Genomic DNA, 21,544 nt, shown 5'->3' with positions numbered 1-21,544 from the left:
GGTGCTTTAACTGTGTAGTGCAAAGATTAATTATACTTGCATGGTTTCTACTCTCCTATTTAGAGTATGATTCATGAATTTCTAAAACTTGTTCTTTAACAATGTAGGATGATGCAGATTGGTCAACAGTTGGAAAAAACAAGTAAACGATCTCGATAGCATTTACATTTGTTTATGTTTACTTTTGGAACAATTAGCTACCTAATATTCGTCCAGCCTGTCCATATGCCCCAAGTTTTGATGATCCGGATTCGAGCAACATAGTACGTATGGGTTCGTGAGTTTAGATCTAGGTTTTTTCTTCAGAAAGAAAAAAGTTCGTTTAATTTGTGGGATTCATTGCCAAGAGAAAGGTGAAGAAAGCTCTGAAACAGAATTGAGTTATTCTCCATATTTCGCAGGAGGTCTAAAACATGCAGGTTATATATCTGATATCTTCCTTCTTATTTCTTACATGGATGTCCCTTGTTCCTATATGTAATGGGGTAAGGGGAGGTAAGATAGTAGGTTGCCCCCAACACTAGGTTGAGAACAGGGGAGACCTCCAAATTATAAAATATCCTACATAGAACTCGATCCCACGACCTCTCTACCAACTGAGCTAGATGGTTATTTCATATATGTGTCAAGCATATCAATTCCTGCATGCAATGCTTTCCTTGTGATGGCTTTACTTGCCAACTTTGTGACCATATGAAAAATGGAAAGAAAAAAAAAGTGTGCGGGACATTTATTGTATTCAATGCCCTCTTGCTGCCGATTCAACTTGTAATGCATGAATCTATCAAACTATTTTGGTGATAAAATAAACTATTCTCCCTCGAGGTCTCGAGTTTAAATAATTACGTCTAGAGATGGGTATGGGTCGGGTTTTCGGTCAATCCGACCTGACCCGAGCTGAAAAACATACATCCTTCACCCGATTCGAACCTGACTCGACTTTTTGAGATAAAATTAATACTTGATCCGACCAGACCCAAAAAAATATTTTTATTAAAAAAAATTATTTCTATTAAAAAAAGGATTTGATTGAAAAAAAATACTATATAGAGGATTATTATTGTAATTATCCCTAAAAATAAAGATAAAATTATATGTTTTTCTCAGTTCGGGTCAGGTCGGTATTTTCTACCTTAAACCCAAACCTGACCCGATCCGTCCTGAACCAGAAATTAAAAAAAAAATCCGACACAATCGGGTCGAGTCGGGTCGAAACTCGTCGGATTCGAATCTCATGTCTATCCTTAATTACGTCTGTAGGATGTGTGTGTTGTAAATGACTATTAAAAATTCACTTACACTCTACTCTACGAACGTAATTACTTAAATTTGGGATCTGAAAATAAAATAATATTAATTGTATTAAAATCGTTTGATAAGTTTTTTTTTTTATAAAAGCGTTGGTATATAAGTCCAAGTATATAATTCATTTCCGATGATAGTCAACAAGTATGAATGCAAGTTGCCAACTGCCAGCAATGTACGAGGACCAGCACAAAGCGTATATAATCATTTCTCTTCTCGCCTCTTAATACAAATTATGCAACTTTATCAAAACTTTCATTTGAGTCATTTACAACCGTCCATTTCTCCAAGCAATTTGATTCCACCCATTGATTTCTTTCTCTTTTCTTGCAGGCCTAATGATTTCTCGATTTTTTTGGCTGCAGTTGAAAAGATTACATGACACTGTCAAACCACAAAAGGGTGGTCCAATGTTTCTCAAAACACGTTATAATGTACAATATTATTATAAAATATGACACAAAATTAAGTAATCGATTATATTACATATGTCGTATATATTGAAGTATAAATATCATAAGTTATATTTATAATGTAACGAGGGATAAAATTATAAATACTTAATAGATTGACCTAATATTCATTATATATAAAGAGGTTGTGGTCTCTAGAAATATGTTAACTTTTACTACTCTTATCCACGTTAGAGAGTTGTTACGATAAGAAAAAAATTATTTTCTTAGAATATCACAACCAAAGAAAAAACTATAGAGATTTTAACATATTAATTAATTTAGGTACATTTTCGTCAATCTAGTATTTTATTTTTATTATTAGTGATTTGACATAATTAAATCTTGAATTTTGATTTTATATTTGTTATGATTTGGTTCTATCAATATATTTATATATTTTTTATAATAATTATATTTAAAACATTCCATATTTATATATCATTTTTATACAAATTATAATAATCTAAATTACTAATAACGTTTCCGATTTATATAATATTTCCCTATCCTTTCCTACTCCATATTCATTAAACAAACAAAAAATAAAATGGTCAAATCCCTCCATAAAAGCTATCTCAACTCACAAAAACTTTTAAGAGTGTGTTTGGTTAGTAAAATTACCAGTGAGAATGTAAGATTAATAGGGAATAAGATCATTATCGGGAATGTTGTATTTTGTGTTTGGTTGGCTTAGTAGGAATATAAGATTATCATGTTTGATTAAAAAAATAAAAGATTATTGAAATGTATATTTGACCAAATTATCCTTATTATATATTTGTTTTTTAACAAGTTAAAAAATATTTATATATTTTCTTTAAAAGATTTAAATTCATAAAATTTATATAATTTTTTTTACAAAATTGAAAATATAAAAATGTTTAATAAAAGGATAAATTTTTTTAACCCCTGAACTTTATATAAAATTTTAATTATAGATTTTTTTTGTAAATCTAAAATAGTTTAAGAATAAATTTGTAATTTAACCTTCGTAGAATTTTTATTATTCAATGACAGAAGAATGATATTTTTGAAAGAAAAAAAATTTAAGGACATTTTAGTCCAAAATGTTGGTAATCCAACAATACCTAAGAAAATGGAGGTAATGACATCCCGGTAATATACCCCAAAAAATCCACTATTGGTAATCTTACAATACCGGGAATGAGATTCTCGGGCTAACCAAACGAAGAATGTGAATTCCATTCTCATGAAAATCTCACATTCCCCCATCCAAACATCCCCTAAAACACTAATGGAAGCAAGTACATTTTAATATAATATTATTTTCCCACATTTTTAAAATATTTAATGTTTTAATAAATATATTATTCAATTTAGTAACATGATATTTTATTAAATTCAAGATACGGATAAAAATATTGTATAGTAGTTAAACTTATACTTAATTCGGTTAACATAATTTCGATATTAACGTAAATAGAGTACCAAAACAACAACCAAAATATATATTAATTGTATAAAAAATATGAATTTTTTTTTTTTGAAAGTAGTCCATCTATCTTTCATGCAAAATAAAATTCCAGTTTAGGTTTTATCCAAATAAAATTTTCTTTTTATTCTATACTTAAATGAGTTAAATCATTAAATAAAATAAATATTTTAATGAAATAAAAGTTTTATCCAAACACAAATTAGACAAACATTTTGTTTATGAATAAAATATACAAACGATCTATCAAGTGTTATTTTTATTAATAGTTAAAAAATAATTATTTAACTATAAATATTGTTTCATTAAATCTCTTAATTATTAAAAGTTACAAAATAATCATTTAAAATGATTGGTTGTCCCTTGTTCCCATATGTAATGAGGTAAGGGGGAGATAAGATAGTAGGCTGCCCCCAACACTAGGTTAAGAGCAGCTTCTGTAGGAGACCTCCAAATTATGAAATGCCCTCTATGAGACTTGATCTCACGACCTTAAGATTAAGAACCTTGTGCTCTACAAAATAATCATTTAGTTATTATATATTCTAAACTCCTCATTTCCGTTAAAAAATTGACAATCATTTGATCTATATATTAACTTATTAATTGAGATATGATAAAATTATAGTTTAATGATGTTTATTAACACCGTTGTTACTTTTAAACATTGGTTTAACGAAGTAATGTTTCAAGTATAACTCAACGACATAATATATATGGATAATCGATTTATAAAATACAATTCAAAAGATTATAAGATCATATATTATTATATCTCATTCAATAAATCAACGTCCAATTTAGATGATCACAATTTTTTTAATAAAAAAATGGACTTAGAACACATGAATAATCAGACGATCATTTATAATTTTTAATAGTCGAAGACTTAATAAAATAATACATTATAATTGAGGGACCATTTTATAACTTCCAATAATCGAATGACTCAATAAAATAACGATTTATAGTCGGAATATAATTTGTGAACTTTATCCTTTAATTTTTCAATAGTTTATGGTTATAACGTAGAGTCTAATTATTTGTTCAAAATCTTTTTTAATCATTAGAAACATATATTATATACCTAATTACTTGAATATGAAATTTAGAACAAATAATATTTTTTATCGTGAAAACCACAAAATAATTTAAATAAACATTTTATCTCAATATAATAAAACTATAATTTGTTCATAAAATTTAAATAGTTAAAAAACAATTCTACCTCGGAAAGCTTGAACCTGGAGTGTAAATAGAAAGATGAGGCCAGCCATTGCTATCGCCACTCCAGCAACTTGTATCTTCACCGCCCAAGTAACTCTCCCGTTATCACTGCTCCCACGCAATCCTGGTTCCCGACCCGAACCCAAATTCCCTCCATAATTATTCACCGGTTTTAAGCCCGACCCGTTTGAATCGACCCCTTCTAGAAGGTTTTCAAACGGACCACTCGAAGCCAGCAGCGAGCTGAAGCTCCCTCCGATATCCATCATTTTCCTATCTCGATGATCAACCGGCAAGAGATACATCCGGGTCGGATCGATTTCCGAATCCGAATTCTGAATCCCCGAGTTCAGAACAACCTGCTGGAGAAACATCGATGAGGATGTCGGCGGTGGAGAGGGTTCGGGGATTTTTGGGTTTGGGGTCGGGTCGGAAGATGGGTTGGGGTGGCGCTTTGGATCGTTATTGCTGGTGGTGGATGAAGAGCGTTTGGTGGCTTTGCGGGTGCCGCCACCGACGGGATGTTACGGAGGGCGCCGCCTTTGGTCCAGTAACGGCGGCAGTTCTTGCAGAAATGGCGGGGCTGAGACAAGTTGTAGTTGTTGTAGTAACAGAATTTGGTGTTGACGGAGTCACAGCGCGGGCATTTGAGCTGCTCTTGCTCTTGAAACGCCGGCGTTTTCAAGAGCTGAAAACCCGTCGGATCTTGCATTTTAATCAATTCCAGGATCAAAGAGTGCTGAATTTTAAGCTCAAAAGGGATCAGTGGTTGATTGGATTTTGAAAACAAATTTTGAGAAAATATGTAAAAAAGCAGCAGCAGCAGAAGAAGAAGAAGCTGAACATCTTACGTGTGTCTGTCTGGGAGTGACCCCTGAGACTTCAAATAGACGGATGAGCCCAGACCAGACACTGCTCTTGTTTTGTTTTGGTTTGTTTTGTTTTTTTTACCCACAAAAAATAAAAATAAAAGTAATATTTAAGTTTTTATATTAAATTTAATAATTTAAAAATATTTGTTATTAATACATTGTCTTAACATAACTCGTTGAACCATTTTGGTGACAGAAGAAAGTGATATTTTCTTATAAGTACCTGTAAATATACATTAAATTATTAGAAAAACATCATTTCAACAAAATTACTGTTTTTACAATATGTTACAAGGGACGAACATTAATCAATACGTAGGAGTATGAAAAAGTCAGAAACAAGTCTATTTGTTTACATGTAATTGATTTTTCAAAAAATAAATTACTGGAATTTGAATTTTGAAAATGAATTACATTTCTGGAAAACGTTTTTCGGAAAATGTTTTCCGTAAAATGAATTACATTTTTCTGAAAAACATCTGGAAAACGTTTTATGATATTTGAAATATGTTATTTAAACATTTTTTTCACTAGTTGACGAGTTTTTTTAAAATTATTTATTACAAATATTAAATATAATAAATAATATTATTTATCATAAAACTTAATAATATTATTTTAAATATTAAAATAATTTATTTATTATTAAATATTATTTTTATAATTTTATTAATAAAATAATAATTTTTGTATATTTTAGTGAAAAAATATTATAATTATAATTATTTATTAAAGTAATAGTGTTATATTATATTTTAAAAATATTAATTAGTATATTTTAAATATCTTTATTAAAATATTATTTAAATATATAAATAATATTATTCATTATTAAATATATAAATTTTTTTATTATATATTATTAAAATAAAAATATAATATCTTATATTATTATAATATAATTGATTATTTATATAATATTATATTATTATAAATATATAATAAATAATATTTTGATAAAAATTATATTAAAATATTTTATTAATATTAAATTCATAAAATAAAATTATTTTGAGTATTTATTTTTTGAAGTGAAAAGTTCAGAAAATGACTTACGGAAAATAAATCCGTAAGTCATTTTACACAAAACACAAAGGAAATTCTGTTACTAGGAAAATGAATTACATTCCGGAAAACTAATTACGTGAAACAAACACGGGAAAACATTTTCCGGAAAACGAATTACGTGAAACAAACACGGGAAAACACTTTCCGGAAAACGAATTACGTGAAACAAACAAGAGAATTCGAGGAAAACCAATTACATAATTCCAATTACGGCAAATAAACACACCCTAAATAGTAGGTGAAGAGAAGGATGATGTTGTTATATTCGAAAAGTACGGATGAACACGATTAATGATTAATACTATTAAATTAATTTATAAAATATTAAATTATAAAATACTAAATGTATAATTATAAATTAGTTAAAATTTAAATATAATTTAATTAAAATATAATATTCATAAAACATTAGTTTTTAGTGTAAACTATATCATTGATCATTTAACTATTTACCCCTTTTACTTTAATTATCGATTTTTTAATTATGTTAATTAGATTACCTAATTTTTTAAATCTTATCAATCAAGCCACCCGTCGTTAAATATTAACGGAGATGATGTGGCAGTTAATAAAATTTGTATAATTATACATTTAGTCCTCGTTACTTACATATTCTATTAATTTGGTTCTAACTTTTATTTAATTCAATAAATTTAATCTTCAATCCGATTGTGACATGTGTCACTGTGTGATTGAATGTTTTTTTAATAATTTTTATTTAATAAATTTTCCATCTAACCAAGTGGTGCCACTTGTCACCAATTGAATGAATGAAAAAAATAAATTAAATTAATAATCGTTATTGGTGGTGTTTGAACCTAGGACGCAAGTTGAAAAATTGTGCACCCAAACCACTAAATTTGTCTATTATACATAACATAATCTACATAATTTATAATATAATTAATGGTAATAAATGACCTTGTAAGGACGCAAACATGAAATAATTGAATAGTATGAAAATATAAAATATATATAAACAAATATGATAATTGATTAATAAATAAATATGTTTTATTTATATTTTAAATCGCATTTAATGCAAAAATTAAAATAAAAGTGAATTTAATATGTTATAATTGAAATGTATCATTTTACATATTTTAAATTAATAAATTATCTTCATTATTCTAATTTTATTGAACTGAAATGCATCATATATTATATTTTAAAATATTTTAACTTTGATCGAATTCTAATTTTATTTAACAACTATATATTAAAATATACTAATTCAATAAAATCAAGTTTTCCCTAAAATTTTCTTCAAATTTATAATGAATATATAATAAAATATAAAATTCTTACTCTAACCGGGATATAAATGAGTCAATGCATATGTTAAAATGCTTACTACGATAAACCTTCAACTATCCGGGAAATTCTAAGTCAACAAAGCTCTTTGTTAGATTTCAATTATAATATATTAATTTTTTTCATTAAAATAATTTAAAATATAAATAAAATACATTCACATATTAATCAGTTATAATATTTATGTATATATATCATATTATCGTATTATTCAATTATTCCATGCTGGAGTTCTTATTATATCATTTTCCTTTTTTTTATGGTCATTAACTATGTATATTATATCGTGATACATTTGTCATTTGAATGGTGCAACCTAGTGGTTAGGGTGTTTGCTTTCTTTCCTCACATCTTGGGTTCCAATCCACCAGTAACGGTTATTGATTCAATTTATTTATTTTATTCATTCAATTGGTGACACGTGATACCATTTGATTGGATGAAAAATTTATTAAATAAATATATTAAGAAAAAAGCATCCAATCACATAATGACACATGTCACCATTTGATTGTGGATTAAATTTATTGAATTAATTAAAAGTTAAGACCAAATTAATAGAATGTATAAGTAACGAGGACTAAATGTGTAATTATACAAATTTTTATTAATTATCATGTCACCTCCTCCGTTAATATTTAGCAGCAAGTGACTGGATTGACAATATTTAAATAGTTAGGTGATCCGATTGAAAAAATTAAAAAATCGACGACTAAAGTAAAAAGATAAATAGTTAGGTGTCAATAGTATAATTTACCCTAAAACCAATATTTTATAAATATCATATTTTAATTAGAATTTTTCGTCAAGAAAATATGAAAGCGTATGAGGTGGGCTAATTTACTTATATGTGGTTTATGTTGTCCACGTGTCATTCGCGAACATAAAGTGGTTTGTGCATCATATTATACAAATGAATAATAAAGAAAATCCATCTTTTAAATTAATTTTTTTATAATTAAACAATTAAAAATATATATTAAAATTGAGTGATGAAATTCTCTTGTTATTATATTATTTGTAATTTATTGATAGGATGGCAGAAAAATCAATCACTAAGTTAAATTATTAAATTGAAAAATGCTAAAGTTGAGGATGAAAAATATTGTTTACCCTTTATTTTATGACATTTTGGATAGAGATGTTAAGCGATTAATTTGACTAACGATTGTATTGAATTATCTAAAAATGAATTAATTAATTTTTTCTTTAATTGTTAATTGAATTATTTTTTAAAAAATTGTTAGTCGAACCAAACAAAGTCTGTTAATTAATTTTTTTATAAATTTTTTAGTTAAATTAATTTGAATTTAATAGAGGTTTTTTTTCGTCTAAGTTAAAATTTAATAAAGTTTTGAAAGTTTAATAGGTCTAATATGATTAAAAAATAGTTTGATCTTAATTATTAACGAATTTGAGCTTATTCTTAGTTAATTTAATTCATTAATTGACTTTGAATGTAATTAACCTATAACCAAATTTTAAAATTTTCTTAATCGTTAATCAATCTAATATTTAATTAAATGAACTAAATCTCGGTTTTACTAATTAATTTGATTAAAACAGAACAATAAACATTCTTACCGTCTTACGTTTGAGAAAATTGGGTGAGAGATTAATAATTACGGTGGGGCCCATCTGAAAATTAATGAACGGCTATGATTAGGTGAGAAAGCATGAAGGAATGATGGCGTAGGGCCCAGGAGTCCTAACGTGGGTGATTGGGCCTAAATGTAATGCGTCCCTGTCTTGTCCATGTCGTTCCCGCATGCAACACGGCTCTAATGGCGTGGCCCGAATCGCTCCTTATATTAAAATTTTTATTATTATTATTTATTTTTTGTTTCTTTAAACGACATTTTTTATATGTATTAGATTAATATGGTATAAAAAGTAAGAAATAATATTAAAATATTAATATGTTGTTGAACTTGGCTACATATGTAAGCTTTCCTACAAATATCTTATTATATATAATTTATCGGTTTTATATGAGATTGATCTAGTGTGGTGTTAATGTGGTTGATAGTATATTTTTAAATTTTTAAATTTTTATATAATTTAAATATTTTTTATTTATATTTTCTATTGATAATATATTTTTTTCATTTAAAATTTTATAAAATTGTTTCCTCTAAGGAATAACATTTTGTTTTACAAAATTTTAATGTAAATAGAAGTCGTTGTTCTTATTAAAATAGGAAATATCCAAAATTATAATGAAAAGTTTACGACATAAGCATAAACCAAACACATAATTAGGGCATTTTCGTATAAATATTACACAAGAAACTATTCACTTTAGATCATACAATGATCATATAAGAAAAAAGTTAAAAAAAACTCTGATAATATTTTTTTTCTCAAGGTTGAATCTGATATCGTCGTTTCAGATCCAAATGATTATATTGATGTATCCATATTCTTTGACCGGATAGTGCCCATTGTTTTATTAATACACCAAGTACAATGCAGTAATAATATTAGCAGATACAGAGTAAGCATTCCATTACAACGGAGCATTGTAACAAAGGCCAATCTCATCAAAATACCCAAACTAATCCCAAAGAAAAAGGAACCCACGACTCCAAAAAATCAAGAGGTAAGCATAACCTATGACAGTACGTAGGAAAGCAATATGACCTTGGTCGTCCCAAGCAGAGCCGATACCTCTCCATATATCACTCGATCCTGGTAACGAGACAAGCTCGCAACCCAAAATCGAAGTTAATATTTTAGTCTTGATAATTTGAAATTTTTAATGGTTTTAATTTTATTTTTGGTATTAAATTGAAAAAAAGTCACTTCTTGGAGATCTTTTCTGCAAATCTTAGAAATTATAGGGGAAAAATCTTATACTCCAAAATCTTTGGGGACCCTTCACGTGACTAACCTATAAATAGATTTAAAATTCAATTTCCTACAGCTATATTCCAACGCCTATTTTTCCTATTATCTATTTATTTATTTTAAATATTTACTTGATTTATCTATTATATTATTTATTTATTTTAATTCTAAAATATATTCCATAAATTATCTATTTTAAAATTGTTTTTTTTAAATAGGACTTCTATCTTTATCTCTATTTTAGTTTAATTTGACCTTATCAATTTATAAAGTGTTTTATTTTTCCTAAACCTTATATTGCTATGAAATAAAGAGAGAACAAATTCATCTTCTCTTTTATTATTTCATTTCAAGTTCTGCGACTATTAATTTAGTTAGTTTTTCTAAGATCGTGTGGCCTCTCTCCACTAAACCTTCGACTCAATATTCCGTCCACAAAAATCTTTGCTCGTTAGTATATTTATTGCTATATGATTTAAGGTACGTGTCTTACCGCGCTACAACCGTTTTAATTATGTTTAATAATTTTTCTGTTGAATCTAGAATAATTAAATTTTGATCGATGCCGTGGTGATGTATCTGAATCTCTGTGTGTCTCTGTCGTTGCTATAATTATTTTGTTTTTATTGATTGATTAAAAATTGAATTGAAAGCATGATTGTTTTGTGAAAATTATTTGTACTGAATGCAAATAGGTTATATGCTATATGGCATATGTTGATATATCAGATTTTGACTTTATGCTATACATTCAGACTATGTGATTATGTAATTTATTTTTTACTTTCGGATCAGATCGGATATATGTTATGTTATCATGTCATACTAGGTTGGGATTGATATGGGAAGTTCAATGTGTTTACCCGACATGGTGAATTTCACTTCAATGGCCTCTGTCTTTGTGACAGACCCTACTTCGGATGTTGTGTTGCAGTTAGAGTGGTTCTGGGGAACCTACTCTTTAGACGGTGTGCGGTGTATGGGTACATTTACATATTCATATTTATTCATACCATGAATATTAGGACTCGTACTGTGATTATACTTGTTGATTTTTCTGAATACTTTATTTATTCACACATTTTGACTGCACTGAGCTCTATAACACAACCCCTTTATTTTTTCCTTTTAGATATTTCAGGATGTTAAGATTGGATAGACATCGGGAGGATCGGAGTCTCGATTTTGAATTATATTTTGGTAAAATATTTTTCGATAAAGTGATAATAAATGTATAAATTATTTGTAATTTTGATTTAATATCTAATAAAATGTTTTGAATTATATTCTGAATCACTTCGGTGATCAATGTGGCTTTCACGATTCGATCCTAACGTATAAACCAGGTCTTGGGGTTAAAAACATGGACCTCATTCGCATAACCAAAAGGTTAACCCCCTCACAGAATCGCCCTGCCTATTATGGAAATGGAACCTTAACCACAAAGGAAGATGACTATTGCACTCATGCTTTCCATGAATAATACCAAGCAGACAAAGGACCACGATCCATAGTTACTCATGAACGCCAACTAAATCCTCATCCCTTTCGATGCCCTCTTTAGCCAAAGAGTCTGTCTTGATATTCTGCAATCGATATATATGACGAATAATCCATCGCTCTTTAAGAAACTGTTCATACAATCTATTTACCAAATGAGAGTACAATGGAGTCACCTTAGACTTAGAGGGATCCTTAATCCAGTCGACAGCCACCTGACCATCACTTTCGACGATGAGGCGATAATTGCGATTCTAGTCAGCCGCTAGTAAGTAAACCATAGCAGATTTTATTGCTAAGAGTTCGGCTAGCAAAGCCGTCCCTGAACCGGCTGGATTTGAGAATTCCATCAGAGTTTTACCGTCACTGTTCCTAAGCAAACATCCATTGTAGGCTCCATCTACATTAAACGATAAGAATTCCGGCGGTGGAGGTTTCCATTGGATCACTGGACAGCCAACTTTTGTTTCAATAAACCTGGAGCCAACAATCGAGGGGTCTGAAATTAAGCTATCCTAGGAGATGGGACATAGTTCTTGGCTTTAAACCACCAAGCCATCCGAGTTCTGACAGGAAAAGCAGCTCATTTATATCCATAATTTGTTGTTGAAGACTACTTCATTCCTCGTCAGCCAAATTTACCAAATAATGGCGAAGGGAACAAGGAGCCAAATCGAATCGGGTCTTGCTACGCACCGTGCCGCTTGCTACGATGTAAACAATTCTAACGGCTTCTGTGGAAAGACCATCGATATTTCCCATGAAGCTGTCAAGTTCGACCAAATGTTCCAGGCAACATTACAAGAGAAGAACAAATGTTCGACAGAGAGGGCATAGCACACCATTACTTAAAGGAACTCCTCGCTTTATTATTTATGTTTTGACAGGACCGCGCCCATGAAGCACTAACCAAATGAAAGCTTCAACTTTTAGAGGAGCAAGCCCGATCCACACTAGTTTATCCCAATTGAACCCAGAGACACTGTTTTTCGCAAGAAGATTTCTGAAGGATTTGACCGAATGTTGTCGTCACTTGATCCCTTCCACTTAACCCAGTCTGAACGTCAATAATGATATTTATATACATCACTTATTCGAGATGCTTGATTGAATTTTTCTGCTTTTCATTTCCATCTCTTTGAATTTTAAAGTAAGTTACATTGCTAGAAGCAGCTAATACAGTTTCCTTAGTAACACTAATAGTCACACAAATCAATTGAGAAAGGAAGCAAAAATAGAAGGAAAAAAAAGATGAAGGTCCAAACATGAGAAAAGAATCAATAAAACAATTGGACTTGTAGTTTCAACAGATCCATCCCCCACCATGAATTTTTTCCAGTAAAATAACAAACATTTTACCTTAGAAACCTAGTTGCAATTACTCAACATACTTCAGTTTTCTTGTAGGAGAGCTACAATCACATTTTCTGCTAACCCCAACACAAATTATAAATATTACTCCCTCTTCTATTCTTTTAATGAACATCGGGGATGCGAATCGGATCTTTCGGGTTCGGGAGGAGAGAAAACAAGAATCAAGCCGCCCACCAGGGAACAAAGACAGGTTGTTTCCTCATGGATCTGTGACAGCCATTTCTTGACCTGTATACCATGGCATGTGCTAAGGGTTTTACGAGCATCCAAAGCGTGAGAATCGATGTGTAACCTTTAACTTACTCGCGTTTGGGGGAAAGAAAAAGGAGATTTCACCTTCAGCAACCCGCAAAAAAAGTGAAACCAAGCAAAATACATTTCTTGGACCATCGTTATGCATAGTACATGTACAAGCTATTTGCAGCAGCACAGGCAATTGAGTTTTCGGTTGGATGCCATGCTAGGTGCAGCAACTTTGTTGTGAAATCGAAAGCATTTCCATTTGCGTCAATTCCGGAGGTTTCGGCTCCTGGTATAACACAAATTCACCGGAATAAAAAGCATTTCAAGTACAAATCAACAACCCTCTCGCCCACAAAGAAACGACTCCAAAGTTAACAAGTTGTTAAAGAAAAATGATATACCACCAAATTACTACCTCGTCTGACGACACGTGTTATACTGCTTAGGGATCTGGAAGGCCTCGAGGGAGTCTGAACCTGTCTCCTGAAAAGACATGGATGTTTACAGCAACTAGCAATCTAACATCAAAACAAAATCATATAATTTACACTGCACATCACTTGTTTTTTACTCTGCTAGAATGAATATTTTACCTCATTGGATTTTTGCTGGCTTCCAAAGTTGTTGCCTCCGTGCTTCCAGGGGCACAACCAAACACACGGAATAAATTGCTGAGATCACCGAGGAATTGTAAATATTATGTTACATGGAAGAAGAAGAACATGCTATACATGACAACTTCTGCTCAGAACAAACCTGTAGGAACCTGTTGCCACTCGCAATCCATCACCACTTAGGCAACACTCAAAATTTGTCGAAGATTGAATCATTTTCATACAAATCACACAGCTGAAACAATAAAAGAATAACATAATCAGCTCCGGACAGCATAACCCAGATATGATAACTTCATCTCTTTCAGAAGATGGAAATAATACCTTAGGTCTCAAATATTCATGAACCTGGAACGTTGCAACTGGACCTGAATCCATATTGATGTCCCAAAGCTACAACCAAGTAATATGTGATCAAGCTAGATGACAACTCCAATTCTTATAAAAGGAAAAAAAAGCTAGATGACAAGTCATAAGACCCCCAATAAAAAAGAAAACATCAAATACGTATGCTATAAAGAAAAAAAATGATAAGCAAGTTCTAAACCACCAAAATAAGTCTTACAGCTAAAAGGAAATAGGAACTATGGTGAAATTTTAATATAAAAGAGAGATAATATTTTATATATAATATTAAGAGGGGTTCTGATAAAATATTTTAAAAGATTACTACAATGAAAAAAATAACGATGTGATTGATTCAAACAGAGAAAGCTGAACAAAATCAGAAACATCAATTTACTTTAAAAACATGGAACTTGTATACATATACTCAAATACCGAGTAGAAGAAGCAACCAAAACATTTACCATCACCCCAAGTTTTCATGTTTCGTGATAGCTCTCTATGCGAAGAACATTTTTTTGAGTATTTGACTCCTAGCCAAAATGCCAAGAAAACAAACTGTTGTATCCATTTTAATCAAATGTTGTTCAATGTTTACAAACTAGAATCTCTCTCGACTGATAAAGCGATAATTGCAGCGAAAGGTCATTAGGGTTTCATTTGTTCTAAACATTACATGGTACCGATTGTGATAAATTCTATCAATGTCTTATAAGATAAGCCATTGTATAATTACATCAGGGATTCAATGGCATTTAAAGTCATTGTGGCTTATGCTTGAGAGAAATTGCATGCATAATGTGATGCTCATGCAATGCAGTATAATTATATGTATCAAAGGCAAATGCAAGGAGAGAAGAAAAGAAAAGGAAGACGAACAAAAAGAAAAGGAATCAAGTCAAAACCTTAAGAGTCATGTAATCACGACTAAGTATATATCTTCCATCTCTTGCAAATTTAATATCTGAGATAGAGGCAATTATCTCTGTAAAAAATGATCTAGAACCAGGTGCCTCTGAGTCTTCAAATCTGTTTACATGGAGAAGTGTTCATTATTCATAAAGGATACTGAAAAAAAATAACAAATAGACCCTCGCATACCAGGATCCATAGCATGGTATTTTACTATTTAGGTGGAAACTGGAACCATAAGTTGAGGGGGAAATTAAAAAAAAAGAACCATGTGAAACCCGAGTCTGAACCTGCCCACATCTGACTTGACCCCAAAAAAAGCATCCTAAAATGGTTACATCTTCCATAAAAATCTAAAAAAATGACCCAACTAGCCTGAATACAAACTCAGCCCAAATCCAAAAGGACATGAATCTGAATAAAATATGAACTCGAAAGGGTTCAAGTACAAAACAGCCGAGAACAAATTGGCACACTACCAGTTTGCCAGCTCTAAATGTATGTAGACTCAGCAAAATAAACAAAAATGCTAATGTGAAACACTTACAATTTGGCATGAGAATCACACAATGCTGACTGCCGCAAATCAATGAGGCGAATTGAGCCTTTTGAACTACTATATGCTAACATATTACAGTGGGTAGGGTGGAACTCTGCCGATGTTAACCTCTGCAAAGACAGAAATAGTAATAGTTCAAATCTCAACAAAACTTATGGTTAACAAACCTAGGACCTTGAAACAAACTCTGAACCAACTATTAACCCAAAGGGCCACTGACAGCAGCTTATTATGGGAATACTTTCGTGCAGTTATTAAATAGCAGTGAAGTTGCAAATATATTAAGTTAAAGCAGCAGAGAAAAAAAATACCAATATGCTAAGAGGCTTACCAGTTAGATCCTCCATGTTTGCAGGCTTCACGTCAACAATATTGAAACTTTGATTGCTGATTTCCAAGTTCCAAAGATTTATACGCAGATCGTCGGCGGATATAAAGGTTTCACCATCACTAGGAAAGATAAAGAGTATATCAATATATTTTGGAAAATGAAGCTAATGTTGGAAAGCAAAACACAGAAACAGGTTAACAATAAAATTGTTTCCTTTTTTTAACTACCAGGTCAGCAGTTAACCATAAATTTGATAAAAACCAAAAATGTAGGGCACCAAGAAGTTATTTTGCCTTTTAATAGCTGACAGGTTAGCACTCAACTGAAAATTGAACAGAGGTTAGGGACTCAATTTAGCAAAAATAAACTATAAGGACTAAACTTTAAATTTTGAAATAGTATAGAGACCTTTAGCATATTTAAACCATTTAAGACCAATCATACTTTATTATTATAGCTAGAAAACCCTATGCCTTTGACAAAACAAGAGTGTCAAAGTTCGAATGAAAAAGGAAAAACTAGAAGCCCAGTTGTTCGTGCCAGATTTAACTTTATACTCCGATCTAGAAACTAAAACCAGTCAACATCACTCTCTCAGATTCTATCAAAAAAAAAACATCTCTCTCTCAGGAGACCCCTAAGAATGTCATTGCAAAGGACCAGAACTAATCAACAAAAAGAAAATTCTTAGAGTATAAGTATATCATATTGACACTCATCAAGCTTCCAAGGTGCAATCGGTTTTACTCCATCAGGGAATAAAAAGGTGGTGCACATGGGTTATTATGATATATACCATAAAGTGGAAAAGAAACCATACTTCCTTATTTCCTCTTCTATTAGTTGTCAAATAGATTAAAAAAAGGAAAAAAAGAAAAAGCAAAATAAAATTGCAACACTAAAAGGGAATAAATACCTGTTATTTGAAATAGAATTGATGTGATAGTCATGAGCATGGGTATATACTCTTCGACATCTAGCTACTAGGTTGGTCTCCTGACTTGTTACCTAGAAATAGTAAAGGTTAAAGGTCAGCGTGCAGCAAAAGGCCAAGAAGCATTAAGACAATAAAGAAAGGTTCATGATTATTCAATCACAAAATCACAACCCTCCTAAACTGAACCAAGTACTCTTAAAAGGACTTGTGCCACTTATGGTTGCCAGAGGCACAGTCATCAATAAAGATGCACCGTAGAAAATGGTAAATTCCAAACGATAATATCTAACAGAATAGAATCTAAATTCTAACAGTATATTTTACAGAAAAAACTAGAAGGGTTTAAGTATAAGAAATTACACACACATATATATATGTAAAATGCTGAATACCCAATCTCATAGGCCTTCACCACCAAAAAAGTCCTATACATAGTTGACCTACTGCTCCTTGGAAACATCCGATGGTAAAATAGTTCATGATTGACACTTTTTTACACTCTAAAATGTTTTTCACCATCTTCCCTCTAGCCTTGAGCATAGTAAAACTCATATAGCTCAAAAGGTATTCAAGTTTAGAATAGAACTTGTATCAGAGAATAAATAAAATGATCATGTGAGTACAACTACCACAGGTAAACGCAATGACGGCAGGCCTCCTGGTGGGAAAGAAAAATCATTTTCCAAATAGTTGCAGGATTTGTCAGGGGAGACTCCATTTGCAAGACAAGGGATGGGGCTATTTGAATTACTTGAACTAGCCATGCTGCCATTTCCTACAGATTTTTGGGGATCCAAATTCATTTCAAAAATTTTCTTGACCTTCTTTTCTTGTACCTGTCGCACCCGCAGACAGATAGCAGATAAATAAGTGGGTATAATGGCAAGGGCAGTGAAAGAAATCACAACATAACCATCAAATGCACTTTATGGTTGAAAAAAAATGAGATACATTATCTACCATGTTTTACTCTTTCCTAAATAAACATGTCATAAAAGAATTCTATACACTGTTCTATCTATGCATCATTACCATTGCAGTGATTTAAAATATAACATATTCCATTCAGATGCATTAACATACTAAAATACCAACCACTACTTATTACAAACAAAGTGATCAAAAAGACAATCTAAAATCAAAATGAAAGCCATATGGTTAAGAAACAGTTTCAGAAGAAAATTCCTTCCCACCTTCCAATACTTGATGGTTTTATCATTGGTAGAAAGGACAAATAGCGCACCATTGGTTGTTTGGCACCATCTGATTTTGTTGATTTTTTCCTCTATTTCCAAGCTCTTGAGATAGTCAAACTGGGGAAAAAATAATCAATACATGATATAGCACAGAGGGAAAAAAATGACAATTTGAAACCATGCATGTATCATTCAATCAAAAAGTTATGAGAGCACACCTCGGGCTCATGGCTTTGGAACTCCGCCTTGTAACGGAACTCAGGGTGTCGATTAATTGGATAATCCGTTTTCTCCAAATCCCTTCTTGGCGCACCATGCTATAAATTGCAATAAAAGAAGTTACTATAAAGTTGCAATGGAAGAAAACTCTTAAGTTAAAATATTAACATTAGGGAAGGTAGCAGCAGAACTCACATCCTTTGTATCCGTCTTCTCAAAGAGAACAACTCGGCCCCCACGGTCACCAGTGGCAAGGTGATCCCCAGTTTTATCGAATTCAATTGCTGAGATAATATCAACTGCAGCAGGAAACGAAATTCTTAAGAAAATAGAATTGTACAGCCAGTGCAGTGAGAGTAATGGTAAAATTTTGTCAAGCCTGTCTATCCTTCTATAAAGAAACTGCATTGTGTTGCTAGGGAAGAAGGCCAAATCTTTTTCCTTATCATTGATAAATCACAAATCTTAATCTCTTTGATATTTTTTCTGTACTAAATCTTTCCTCTCTCTGAGAACACAAAGAAAGTTAAAATTTGATAGATTAAAAACTATTTCTCTTATGCCCCTACCAAGATCATTCACAGCCACTGGGATATACATCTCATAGCTCTTTCAGCCTATTATTCTGGAAAACTTAAGAAAGAAGTCACTGTGGCAATGACAAGCTAAATTTGGGAGAAAGAAAAAATTGCTAGCAAGTCACAAGCTCTTAAGGGTCACACAGTCCAAGATAATTCCTACCAAGAGCAGATTCTTGCTGAGGAGTCTATCATTCATTGCTAAGGAGTCTAACATTTAGCAAAGACTATGAGTTATCATATAAAAAAACTACCTCAGCAGTTTCTACCTAAAGTTCCATTGTTTACTACCTAGTTCTTATTGTGTCATTAAAACTGAGCAGTGAGCATCATCAAGGTAGTACTTAAACATGATAGTAATTGTTAAGCCAAGTTTAACTACTGACTTACTGAGCCAAACAAAACATAATCTATTTCCATCCAATAGAGTGATAATGCCCAGATTCCAGTTCTAATTCAATTATCAACACTATCAATCGGTTGCGACTTGCGACAACTGAAAAATCACGACCACTAATGCTACAAAAGGTAAAAGGGAGACAACTTTTCAGCGCATGCAACATCACTAACTTCATCAAGTTACTTCCACACTAGCTTTTTTCTTTCCTCTCGCGAAAGTACTACTCAGTAATGATTCAAAGCATTTTTTGGTCTGAAACCCACTGTTTTACCCAAATCTAAGCCGCCGCCGCCCAATCCAGAAGAAAAAAGTAACAAAACTTTCCTTAGTCATTACCTAAACAACAATTTATCGATAGCCCGTGATCCAAACATATTCAAATCACTATAATAACCCCTAATTCCAATGGAACCAACAAATGCCCAATTAGATCCAAAAACAATAAGAAAATTACCTTCTTGAACTTCTTCTCCAGCCGCTCGTTCACCAAATACCTGAGAGAATTTCCACTCCAACGGTTGTGGCGGCCCCGCCGGAGCTGTCATCATCTCATCGCCTCCGTTCATTTCCTTTTTTGGTTGACTTTTTCAGTGTCAGATAATCAATAACGACCTAGATTTTACAACTCTCCCAGAATCAATCAAAGATCGCATCTTGAGTTAGCTTCCCCCACCCCCCTTCTTTTTTCTTAAATTCGAAAGGGGAAAATAAAATTTTGTTTCCGATTTCAATATTTCAAGTTTCAACCATTGATGGTAGAGCCCGAAGAAAAACAAACAACAGACACCCAAATATTCTCCCCTTCTTAATATATATATATGTAAAGTAAAAAATAATAAACTAAAATAAAATAAAAACTTGGCTTTCTTTATCTCTCTATCGGAAAAGGAGAAATTTGGGATTTTCAGATTTCCCTAAGGATTAAAATGACTGATTGAATAGGGAAGAGGAAAATAGTATTATTATTTGAAATTAAATATATTTGAATAAATAATACACATATTTTTAATAGTAAATATTAAAATAAATTAATGTTAGGATTTGATGAAGCTCAAAATTGACAACCGAAATAATTTATCAAGAAGGGGTGAATTGTCTTTTTAAGAATTTTAGGGGAGAGATTTAAAGGATAAGAAAATAGATGCACAATGGTTTATAGTGGTTCAACTCCCTCAATGAAGTCTACATACACTACCTAAGCTCCTTACTTAGGATCTTCCAACAAATTTACTAATTTATTCTTTATTTTCTAAGGATCTAGAGTAATCTTTACAACTTCCTATCTTTTCAATTGGCTAAGATATAATCAAAACCTTTTTACAAAAAGAAAAGAATTGTAAACAGTAAAACTTCAAAAAGTAAGGTGTTTACAAATTAAAGTTCACTAAACACTAATATATACAAGAAAAAGAAATTAAAGAGTGAAAAGCTCTTATCTTGTGTTTTAATGGTTGGATAAGTGTTGGTAACCTTCTTCAAGTGCCTTGAACTTCTATTTATAGGTTGGAATGTGTTTGTGACCATTTCTAGCCGTTGGGAGTGATTTGGAGCCATTGAGGATGTTTTCTCTGTAAAATAAAACTGCCAAAGACAGAGAGTATTGATACTCCTTTAATGAGTATCAGTACTTTCTTTGTTATTTTTAAATAAAACTAGTCATTACTAGCCGTTGGCCCTGACGATATCGATACTATGTTCATGCTATTGATACTACTATGCAAAGTAGTATCAATATCCCTTTGGGTATCAGTACCTATTTTGCATTCTAGAATTTCAGCAAGCTGGTAGTATC

The 21,544-nt window shown here is 31.3% G+C and overlaps 2 pseudogenes; both read right to left on the bottom strand.

The window, feature by feature from the left end:
* Positions 1-1,558: 1,558 nt before the first annotated feature.
* LOC120159471 lies at positions 1,559-5,338 on the bottom strand (annotated as a pseudogene).
* A 7,958-nt stretch (positions 5,339-13,296) lies between these two features.
* LOC120159570 lies at positions 13,297-20,334 on the bottom strand (annotated as a pseudogene).
* Positions 20,335-21,544: the final 1,210 nt, after the last annotated feature.

This window comes from Hibiscus syriacus, unplaced genomic scaffold, assembly GCF_006381635.1.
Source record: "Hibiscus syriacus cultivar Baekdansim isolate YM2019G1 unplaced genomic scaffold, ASM638163v2 tig00111366_pilon, whole genome shotgun sequence".
NCBI lineage: Eukaryota > Viridiplantae > Streptophyta > Magnoliopsida > Malvales > Malvaceae > Hibiscus > Hibiscus syriacus.
This window is presented reverse-complemented; position numbering and strand designations above follow the sequence as displayed.